Source organism: Camelus bactrianus, chromosome 31 (assembly GCF_048773025.1).
Source record: "Camelus bactrianus isolate YW-2024 breed Bactrian camel chromosome 31, ASM4877302v1, whole genome shotgun sequence".
Taxonomy (NCBI): Eukaryota; Metazoa; Chordata; class Mammalia; order Artiodactyla; family Camelidae; genus Camelus; species Camelus bactrianus.
In genome coordinates, this window is record NC_133569.1 from 10,427,944 (window position 1) to 10,440,275 (window position 12,332).

Consider the following 12,332-nt stretch of genomic DNA (forward strand, 5'->3'; position numbering starts at 1 on the left):
AGGTCTAGAATAACCAGCTTCCTTTGTAACCCCACTTAGCTTATGCTATGCCTCTGCAAAGGCTATTCTGTGGAACCCATCAGTGCTACTGGCTCAGGAAAGGCCAAGGGCCCTGGACCACATCACCTGGCCCTGTGATGGCCAGTCGGCATGAACACCGAAGCCTAGCCTGGCACCTGCTGCTCTTCTGCCCTGGCTAATGCTCCAGCCTCCTACAACATCCTGGGCTTTCTGCAAAGGGGGGCTCCCCACCTGCCCTGCTGCCATGGAGGCCCGGCCAGGTTCCCAGCCCACTGCTCATGCCCTCCTGTAGGAGTGGCCTTCTCACCAAGGAAACCAAACAACAAAAAAGGTGGACTGTGCCCCAGCCCCTCCTTGCTGGGACCCGCCCAGCACACAGGTACCCCCGCCTTTGCCTCCGACACCCACAGGGCTTGCCCACACCTCTTCCAGCATCTTGAACACGGCCCCCTGAACAAGACAGCCACTGACTCCGGATGACACACAGCAGGGACACTCCCACCCTTCACCTGACCCCTGCTTCTTGTATGGCTGCTAATGCCTTCCCCCTCCAACCAGGAAGGCAGCTCCAGGACACAAAGGACCCTCCTTGTGCCTCTTCACTGCACCTCACCCCTGGCACCAGAACACTTCGCAGGCACTGGGTAACTAGATGCTCGGTAAGGATTTGTGCAGCCACAACACGTGCAAACCCCGAAGGACATCTCCTGACCACACTTCCCGACAGCCCACTCTCATTTTTTCTCCCAAGTCCCAGGAGGTCCCTGCAGACCCTGGCCACAGGCCACAGCAGCCTGCTGACCCATAAGAAGCATCCTACCTGCAAACGAGGAGGGACCTCCCCCAGCCAGAAATGAAAAGCTCCCTCATCCCGGGAGAAACCAGACCCATCCTGCCCTGAACACTCAACAAGCACCTCCCAGTGTGCCGGCACCACGCCTGGCCCTGGGACCACAGGCAAGCACCCCAGGACCCTATTCTCACAGTGCAACTGGCTTCCCTGAGGGTGCCCTCAGGGACAGATGGCCAGGGCAGGCCTGAAGAGGACACCCTCTCTTCCCTGCCCTCTGCCCAGAGGGCTGCCCCCTGGGCCTCTCCCCACCGGTCACTTACCTGGAGTGCATCCCCGCCCTGGTCCTGGGTCAGGCTAGTGAGGCAGTTCTCAGGGCCACCAGCCATGTCACTGGAGCTGCCGTTGCCCGTGACCAGGTGCTCCACGGAGAAGTCATTGCTGGAGTAGGAGGGCCCCACTCTGGGGCCCGCAGTCACTGTCCTGGGGTGGCTGCTGTCCCTTTATCTGCAGGAACTGCTTGCTGGCCTGCAGGAAGGCCAGGGGCCCCAAAGGGTCACAGAGCCTCAGCACCTCGTCACAGCTCTCCCTGCCCAGGTAGGTGCGCGTGGACTCCACAAAGGAGTCAAACTGGTAGGTGCGGATGCGGGTGGGGCTGCTGCAGGTGGTGCCTTGGCCACCCTCATGTAGAGCTTGCGGTGGTGCGGGTCTGGGTTGCGCAGCATCCAGGAGCAGCATGAGACGCTGGCAAGGAACTCAGCAGTTGCCAAGAAGTACCCCCAAGAACTTGCCCAGCATCAGCGTGGGACATGGCTCAGCCCCAGGAACCACGTCTGCCCCCAAGGACACACGCTCCTGGTGCCCCAGCAGCAGCAACAGCAGGGGATGGAAAATCCAAAGGGTGCCTGGGGCAGTGCCTGGCCCCTCATCCTAGCTGGAGGGGCTGCCAGGGTTCCACGGGCTGGGCAGGAAGGCACGGGCCAATCCTCGGCATGCCAGGATCCAGAGGCAAGGCTGGGGCCAGGTCACAGGGACTCTGAGCCGAGGCAGGAGAAAAAGAGGGCTTCAGATGACCAAGAGGGAAGCAGTGGCTCCTAACATCCAGGGCCTGGACGCCGGCCTGGGGCTGCCAGCAGCGGCTGAAAGAGAAACCAGAAGAGGGGACTGTGAGCCCCATGGGGAGGCTGGGACTCGGACATGCTGGGGGCAGTGCCTACCCCAAGCTTGGGGCCCTGACACAAGCTCTGGCCCTGTTCTCAAGCACCTGCTCTGTGCACCTGTTTGCCACCTGCCAGTGTGTTCACCTGCAAGGGCAGGAGGTGACAGGAAGCCAAGGGCCTGGCAAGCCCTCTCCCACCTAGGCCTGGGTGGGAGCAGTGGGCAGCCCCAGCCAGGGCCACATGCAACAGTAGCCTTGGCTGTTCCCATCTGGATGGACAGACTAGCATGGCCCCGTGGGCTCTGGGCCTGCCTGCAAGCCCCATGGTGGTCATGGGGGTCATTACCATTCTGGGCCTCTGTGGCCTCTCTGACCTTACCCCTCCCCAACCCCATCTTTCAGGGAAGGATCTACAAACCCAGCCAAAGGGGATGCAAGACAGCGGGGCAGAGGAGAAAGGTCATTCCAGGCATCTCCCAGCCCCGCTGCAGCCCCACTCTCTGAACCTGAGCCCATGTCAGTGCAGAGACCCCTCCCACCTCTGCCTCCTCACATCAAGAGTGACCTATTCTTTAGAGGATGAGGGTGGGGTCAGACCTCAGTCTCTGGCTGTGACTTTGACATCCAACTGCCTCCTCTGCCCCACCCACCCCGCTGCCTGTCACATGACCCCTCAGGTGCCCCTTCAGTCTCCCACCTGCACTCCTGCCAGGAAGCTCCCTTCCTCCCCTTAACCCCTCCAGACTCTCCTGGAGCTAAAGCCTGGACACACCACTGCCTCCTGCCTTGGCCAGGCCGGCACTGTTACCCTCCCCTCATTTCAAGGTGAAGAAACTGAGGCTCAGACAGGGTCACAGTGAGGAGGTGGGAGTACCCACCCCTGAACTCACAGACTGACGCCAATCTCGTGACCCTGGGATGACCCGCCCTGCTCACGGAGAGGGTGCTGGCCGTGTGCCAACCGCTCACACCGGGAGGGGGGGCGCTCCTGGCCCGGGTGAGCGGGGATGCAGCAGAGCTGTCCTGGCCTCAGGAAGCCAGCACCGCCCACCCTGAACTCGCCCCCACATGAACCCTGGGAAGTTCCTTCTGCCTCTAACTTCACTTTTTCCATCCTTCCTAAAGTCCCTGGCCAGCCATCGCCCCACGCAGAGCTAGGCCAGCAGCTGGAGAAGGGAGACTGAAGTCTGCACCCTAGTGCCCACCTGGCCTCCTGGTGCCAGCACCTCTGCTCTGCTGTCCGTGCACATGCCGGCCTCCTGCCCACAGGGACTCGTTGCTTCTTGCTGCCTTGGCCCAGCAGTGACCCAAGGTCGGTCACTGTTCTGCAGTTCCCTCCTGGCGTCCTTCCTGACAGGTCTTCTAGGCACAGCAGGAGCTGGGCGTGGGTGGCCTCCTGGTTAAGAAGGCACCATGAACCTCCCCTTTCTTTTCTAATAGAAAGGCAGTGACTTCATGAAGTTGATACTTCCGGGTAATCTAGGAAATAAAAGATAAATCTTCACAAATCCTGTTCCTGGAGTCTGAAGATCCTATTAAGATGGGGAAAAAAAATCTTGATAATAAATAATGAATTCAAACCCTAGTAGTACACTACACTTTATAGTATCGTGTGCAAACATCTGACTTTCCAGTCTTTGAGTGGCCCATTTGGGACACTAACTGAACCAGGGTCATTCATTTTTTTCTACTTTTTTATTTTAAAAGTTGTTATGCACCTGAATTATGTGTATCCATGACACAAAAGGTAACATGAACATATAAACAATAATAGTATACACCAGAAATTGACAAGTATAACTATACACAAAATATTTAGAAAATGACAATGACACTACTAGCTTGTGGAACCGAATAAAAATTCATAAACTAAGAGTTTCTAGTGAGTAAAGAAGAAATACCGATTAAGCTACAATAAAACAAAGTAGTACAGAAAACAATGTCATAGAAAAAAACAACAGAGAAACAACAGAAGTTTTAAAAAATCCCCAATTAGTCTCTGAAAAGATTAATAAAGTAGAATAATACTTTCCTACTAAGAAAAAAGAGAAGCACACATAACATATTAATAGGTTAACACTTTAAGTCAGCCCATTTATAAATCTCCGCCATCTGTGACGCCTTCCTGTCTGCCCCTTACCCGCACACTCAGACAAACTGTGTTGTTACTTCTACGTCCATGTTCTCATACGCCCACTCCTTTCACCCCAGGGGCCCTTCCACACCTCGACTGCACTCCTGCAGCCGCCCCTACGTTACACTGTCCAAATCTTGCCTTCCTCATTCCCTTTTATACCAATACTAGAGCTCTCTTCAACACAAAGCCAAACACATCAGTCTCACTCACAAAAGCCATCAAAGACGTCTATTTTTTTAAAAGCAGAATGTCAGCCAACCTCTGACCCTAAGTAAACACAGGAAACATTCTGCTACACCTTCTCACCTCCCACTCCTATCACTGGGTCATCTCCTACTCCCTGAGGGGACCAGCCAGGAGCTTTCACGATCATGTTCCCCTCAGCCTACAGGACACTTCCCTTGCTTCTGCCTCTCAAATTCCTATTCATCATTCCAGTCTTAGTTAGTTTCAACGTCACATCTTCCATGAAAGTACCTCTGATCCATCAGTTACAAATAATTCCCTAATTTCCCACAATCCTTTGCCACTCTCACTGTACCTCTTTTGTAAAACACAATTCTACCTGCATTAGAAGTTTTAATTTACATTATCTGTCTCCTTCAAGAGACTGCAGTTCTTTGGGTGATGACTGTGTTTCAGCCATCTGTGTGTAACCCTTAGGAACTAGGACAGTGTCCTGTAATTAGCAAATACTCCAGAACTCTTAAGTGTACAGTCAGAACTGGATCTGACAGTAAATGATAATTATGAGACTATTACTGAGAAAGTTATCTTCACTGGAATTCAACGAACTGACTTCTCCAGACATATCACCCACAAATCACTATAGCGATCTTGGGGAAGCATTATTCTACCTACATTTCCCTCAATCTTTCATGTAATGTCTGCAGAAATTACTTTCATAACAATAAATTGAAAAATAAAAATGCAATAAATGCAACAAACCTAACAGCAAATTGGCTGAACACATACTGACAGTACAAAAATAGTAATTAAGATTTAGCTGAACTAAACATGAAAAAGCCAACCAAGCATTTATGGAAGTTCCAAAAATAAATAATCTACACAGAATTAGGATAAAGGTATTTAAAGGAATGTGTAGGCTAAGGAGTCAAAGAAACGTATCAGTGTGTTAAAAGGGTAAAACTACCCTTTTAACTAAAATCACCTACCAAGTGATTCTCTGAACCTCAGGAGGGCTATTTGAAAACATCAAGTCATAGGAAAACAATCCAATTCAAAAGTGGTCAAAAGATTTTAATGCACATTTCTCCAAAGATGACATACAAATGGCCAATAAGGCCAAGAAAAGATTCTCAGCATCACTAATCATTAGGGAAATGCCTATCAAAACTACACTGAGATGCTACTGCACACCCACTAGGCTGGGCACTATCAAGAAAACAGACTATGACAAGCATCAGTGAAGATGTAGAGCCTTGCAACTCTTTGTGCACTGCTGGTGAGAATGTAAAATGATACACCATTATGGAAAACGATACGGTGGTTCCTTAAAAAATTAAAAATAGAATCACCACTTAATCCAGCAATCCCACTTCTCGGTGTATACCCAGAAGAACTGAAAGCAGGGACTCAAAAAGATATTTGCACACTCATGTTCCTAATAGCGTTATTCACAATAGTCAAAAGGTGGAAGCAACCCACGGATGGATGAATGAATGGATAAACAAAATGTGGTATATACATAAAATGGATTATCATTTAACCTTAAAAATGAATGAAATTCATTTACAAAAATGAACTTATTTATGGAACAGAAAAAGACTCACAGACAGAAAACACATTTATGGTTGCCAAGGGGGAAAAAGAGTGGGAAGGGATAAATTGGGAGTCTGAGACTTGCAGATACTAACTACTCGACATATAGAATAAATATCAAGCTTCTTTGGTATAGCACAGGGAGCTATATATTCAGTATCTTGTAGTAATCTATAATGAAAAAGAACATGAAAAATAATCTATCTATGTATATGTATGACTGAAACATTATGCTATATACCAGAAATTGACACAATATTGTAAACTGGCTATCTTTCCATTTAAAAAAACAAAAAGGATGAAATTCTGACATGTGCCACAACATGGACCAATCTTGAAAACGTTAATACTAAATGTAATAAGCTAGACAAAAAGGGACAAATGTGGCTTGATTCCACTTATACAAGATACGTAAAATAATCAGATTGAGAAGGGAGAATGCTTAACAGGGCTGCGTCGGGAGGAGGGATGGGGAGTAACTGTCTAAGGGGCACAGAGTTTCAGTTTGGGAAGCTGACATGGTTCTGGAGATGGATGGTGGTGGATCGCACAACAATGTGAATGTACTTATCGCCACTGAACTGAATACTTAAAAATGGCTACAACAGTGAATTTTATGTTATGAATATTGTACCACAATTTTATAAAATCAATAATTTTTTACTATCAAGGAATGTCATGGAAATTATGTATCTGTGACAAAGATATTTAAAATTCTAAACTGTCAAATTTTGCTGCATTGTGCTAAAATTATATAAATTCAATACAGAAAAACTGGCTACTACTTACTGATTAGAAGCCCACTTTGCTGTTGTTCAGCACATTATAGTAATTTTTAGGGTGTTAGTAGGTACCTCATTTATAATAACCAAAACACAAGTACAAAAACATAGCCAAAAAATTCATCAGGATCAGTGAAAAGCACCTAAGTTCTTGTACAATGACCTCTCCTGACAATTAGCAGCACAAAAATACAACGGTTTCTTTGACTTCCTACTAGAAGCCCTTGAAAACAAAGACAAAATTGGGATCACTATTATAGTGGATAAACAGTAATTATGCAGGGCAATGTAATTACTGTTTAACAGATAGTTATCACTTAATATTTTTTAAAACATGGGGTCCACGGAAAAACAAGTCATCAACTATACTCAAGAACTTACATTCATCTTGATGTGTTCTCTCTGGAAGCTTGCTTTGCAGTCTCTAGGAGGTAAAAGGAACACTTTATATCTCTAATCCACCAATATCTGAATTAACATATTTTAAAGATAAAACCCAAGAAACAACAGATTTATTGAGTGATCTCTGTCATTTAGATCTCTGTATACAGAAAGCATCACTAGTTGCACTGGAACAGATTCAAAATACCAAATATCACCAACTGTGCCCCACTTTCGCTTCCGTTGTGCCACCACAGTGTCAATAATGGCATTCTTTAGGCAAAGCAATGAAGATTAGGATTAATCCAAACTTGCAGTAAGGGAATAAAATTCATACTGGGTTATGAGAAAGAGAGATAGGTGGGAATAAAAAGGACATGACAAGTCTATCGTGACAGCGTAGTGCACAGCCTCGGGTGTGGCCTCTCCTAAACACACAGCCACAAGATCCCCTACTCTGCTGAATTCTGGACTCTTACACACCCTTAACCAATGTTCCAAAGGCTTCTTGATACAAACTGAAGCTGATCTTAATCTATCCCTTCTACCCAAATGTGCTCCTTTCCCTGAGGTTCCTCATGGGCTCATGTTAAGCTGAAGTTCAGAGTCATCAGTAACTCCTTCTCATTCACCCCATACCACATTCAAATGATCAGTAAGTTCTCAAATCCACCTCCTCTCACTCCACAACCACTGCCACGCCCAGCTCACATCCTCACTGAGTCACACCTGTGCTACTGCAGGACCCCCCTAGTGCTCTCTGCTTCCGGTGTTCCCTCCCCCTTCTCCACCCTCGTCTCATAGATCCTCCTAGGATCCACAGAGCAGTCTTTATGAAACACAGTATCACATCAGTTCCTTGTTGAAAAACCTTCAGTTGATCCTGTGCGAAATCATTACCAGTCCTAATTCTTTATAGCACGTCTTACAAAATCTTTCCAAATCTGGACCTAATTTCTGTCTCTAGCCTGACCTGCCTATACATGGACAGTTGTGCCCCCGTAAGGCTGCTGGTTCCTCTCCTACAAGATCGTATTTCTTCACATCCCTATGCCTTTGCAAATGGCCATCTCACTCCCTGGGAGGATCTCCCGCTGCCCCACTCCCTATCCATGCCACAAGTACTTTTACTTACCCTTTAATATTAGGTTCATGATATCATCAACAAACAAATTACAAGGGAAAAAAGAAATGTTGGGGTAACGCAGAAACTAAAAGAGGGTAAGAGCCTACACAAATGCTCTGTGGAACAGTGTTCCTGACCTGTTTCACAATCATATGGCTAGAAAAAAAACAAGAAGCCAATACGAACCATTTTTTTAAATTAAAAATAGGACATCCCTAATCTATTCCTAGCTAGGTGACAATGTTTAGAAACTGATACATAACACTTCACACCCATGATGATGACTACCATCAAGAAAACAGGAAACAACATGTGTTGGAGGATGTGGAGAAGCTAAAACCCTGGTGCACTGCCGGTGAGAATGTAAAGTGATACAGCCATTATGGAAAATGGTATGGTGGTCTCTGAGACAATTAAAAATAGAATTACCATTTAATCCAGCAATATCATTTCTCAGTATATATCCCGAAGAATTGAAAGTAGACTCAAAAAGGTATTTGCACACTCATGTTTGTAGCAGCATTATTCACAAGAGTCAAAAGGTGGAAGCAATCCAAGTGTCCATGGATGGATGAATGGAAAAACTAAATGTGGTATATACGTAAAATGGAATACTACTTAGCTTTAAAAAATGAATGAAATTCTGTCATGTGCCACAACATGGATAAATCTTGAAGATGTTATGGTTTAAGTGTAATATGCTAGAAACAAAAAGGAAAAAATACTGGGGAGGGTATAGCCCAGTGGTAGAGCGCATGCCTAGTGTACACAAGGTCCTGGGTTCAATCTCCAGGACCGTCTCTAAAAATAAATCTAAATCTTCTCTAAAAACAAACCTAATTATCTATCACCACCAAAAAAAAAAAAAAAGACAAATACAAATATTGTTCGATTCCTCTTATATGAAGTATCTAGAGTAATCAAAAGCATAGAGTCTAAAGTAGAATGGTGGTTGCCAGGGGCAGGGAAGAATGGGAGTAATTACCTAATGAGTTTGGGAAGTTCAAAAAGATCTGGAGATGAAAGGTGATGATGGCTGAAGAACTATGTGAATGTACTTAATGCCACTGAAATGGTAATAAATTTTGTAATTTTACAACAATTAAAAGAATAGAAAAAAATTTTTGAAAATTGATAGGACACCAACTGTTGGTGAGAAATGTGGAGCAACCACAACTCTCATACATCATTGGTGGAACATGAAATGCCACAATCACCTTGGAAAAATGCCTGCTAATTGCTTTCAAAACTAAACCAATGCCTACCCTGCGATATCCCAGCCCCACTCCTTGGCAGTGACTCCAGGGAAAGGAGAGCATTTCTGTACAAGCCTGGTCACAGCAACTGTACTCGTAACAGTCAAAAACTAGAACCAGCCCGGGCGTCAGTCACCAGGAGAACGGTGAAGTGGTGGTGTCTTCCTAGAGTTAAACAGTGCTCAGCAGTAACGGGCACAAGGACTGACACGTGCAGTGACAGAGATAAGCCTCAAAACCATTACGCAGAGTGAAAGGAGAATTATACTAGAGTATCTACTGAATGATTCCACTAGTATGAATGAATAAAACAGGCAAAACTCACCCACATGGAAAAGAAAATCGGAAGTGTGGTTATCTCTGGGGGACAGAAGTGGGGACTGACTGTGAAGGGACTTCCTGGGTTGAAGGTGATGTTCTCTATGTTGCTGGGGACTAGGGTTACACAGATGTATGCATTTGTTAAAACTCAATAAAAGCCACAATTAAAACTTATGCATTGCATATGGTTATTTTACCTCAAAAAAATGCCACAAAGAAAGCAACTCTAGTCAATGACACATGTGATAGAAATATTTACAGATAAAATGTACTACTGTCTGCAACTTACTTTGAGACATAAGAAATTAAGATGGAATGATGAAAACTTAACAGTTTTATACATCAAATAAAAAAAGATGGGATTGATAAATGGATAGAGGGCTAGGTAGAAACACAGACAAAGCACACAGAGCAAAATCTTACCTCTAGCATTATTAAAAAGACACCATGAATATCTCCTTTCTTTTCTAATAGTTAGGCAATGACTTCATGAAGTTGATACTTCTGAGTAATCTAGGGAAAAGGAAATGACAAACCTTCACAAATCTTGTTCACGGAGTCAGAAGATTCTATTAAGAATGAAAAAAAAAAAAAAAAACCCTGGATAATAAAAAATGAATTCAAACCCTAGAAGTATGCTACTTTACAGTATAATATGCAAATATTTGACTTTCTAGTCTTGGAGTGGCCCATTGGGACTCTAACTGAAAAGGTCATTCATTTTTTTTCCACTTTTTTATTTTAAAAGTTGTTTGTGCACCTGAATTATGTGTATCCACTACACAAAAGGTAACATGAACATATAAACAATATATACCAGAAGTTGACAAGTGTAACTACATACAAAATATTTAGAACAAAATGACAATGAAACCACTACACATTAGCTTGTGGGATCGCAATAAAAATTCATAAACTAAGTTTCTAGGGAGTAAAGGAGGAATAGCAATTAAGCTACGATAAAACAAAGAAAATAAGTACAGAAAAGAATGTCACAGAATAAACAGAGAAACAAGAGAGGTTTTAAAAAATCCCCAATTAGTCTTTGGAAAGACTAATAAAGTAGAATAATACTTTCTTACTAAGGAAAAAGAGAAGCACAAATAACACATGAACAGGTTAACAGATCACAGAAGGAAAATATGTCATCATCTCAATAAATAGAGAAAAAAATCATTTGATTAAATGCAGCACAGCACCCATTCTTGAGAAAAATAAAAACAATATAAAACACTCTAACTCAAACTGGGAATGGAAATTTTGTTATTTAATAAAAAAAAAAGCTATCAAAATCCTACAATAAAAACCATATTTAATATAAAGTTAGACACATTCACTTATAAATCAGGAACAACAGTGCACACTGTCATTGCCTCTTTTCAATAAAACCCCAGAGCTCCTAGACCTGACAGGAGACTGAAAAAAGCCTAAGATTGGAAAGGAAAAAAACTACCATGGTTCTCACAAAAAATTAGTCATAATAAAAATCTAGACACTATTTGAATGAAAAAATACTTCAGCCTCGTTGCTAGATATAAAACAACATGCTAAACTTAGTAACATGCACCAACAGTAATCAGTAAAAAATGTCATTTTAAAAAATTTCCTTTAGAATGTTAACAAAAGTGTAAGTATCTGGGAACAAATTTAAGAAAATATGCAAGAGACAAGTAGGATATTATATAAAGTGATAAAACCTCACCAAAGAGCACAAAGGGCATTTTTAAAAGGCAACCATGGTCCTGGATGTGAAAACAATACCATAAAATGTCAATTCTCCTGGACTCAATCTATAAACTCAATGCATTTCTTCATCAAAATCCTAGAAAATGTATTATTTATAAAGATATGTGACAATGTGGTTCCTAAACTGATATGAAATAGTAAGAGGCCAAGAACAGCCAAAGGGTTTCAAAGAAAAAGAATGACGAGGGAAGAATTTTCTTCCAACTAATAAATCTTATTCTAAAGCTGTTTTCATTAAAATCTGTGGTATTAGTATAAGGAAAGAAAAATGACCCAAAAAAAGAGAACAGCAACCACAGAAACATCTACATATATTTGGGAGTTTGGTGTATGGCATTAAAAATAAGGGAAGGAAGGAATAAAATGACACGTGGACCATCAGTCATCCACATGGAAAAAAATATATAAATCCCTCTCTTGGTCTGTTTACAAAAATAAATTCCAGATAAAATGTAAAAAGCAAAACTATAAAACTCATATAAGAGGATATCCTTTATGCCATTAAAGTAGGAATGGAAATAAAAGTCACACACACAAAAACTTAACTTTAAAGGAAAATACTGATAAATTAAAATGGAAATCACTGAAAACGAATTTAAAAAACACGCCATAACAGCATGGAAGGAGGCACCTCTAACATAAAAGAGCACTTAGCATTAGAAATCCAGAAATAACAAGAACTTCGAGAAATCAGTACAAAGGGCAAATCCTCACTAGGGAAACGGGCCAATGATGTGAACAGATAGTTCAGGGACAAGAAAACCCAAAGTGTCATTGAACACATGGAAAGAGATGCAGTGTCATGAGTGATCAGTGAGAGCCATCAGAACT

General features: G+C 43.4%; 1 long non-coding RNA gene across 1 annotated transcript in view; it reads right to left on the reverse strand.

The window, feature by feature from the left end:
• Positions 1-12,332, reverse strand: part of LOC105073359 (uncharacterized) — a 56,112-nt gene that overhangs the window by 24,266 nt on the left and 19,514 nt on the right. Inside the window, exons 5-8 of the long non-coding RNA XR_012503490.1 lie at positions 10,179-10,268; positions 7,053-7,095; positions 3,176-3,449; positions 1,135-1,950 (exon numbers count right to left, since the gene is read on the reverse strand). This is a non-coding gene — a long non-coding RNA (uncharacterized LOC105073359). The remainder of the gene's footprint in view (positions 1-1,134; positions 1,951-3,175; positions 3,450-7,052; positions 7,096-10,178; positions 10,269-12,332) is intronic.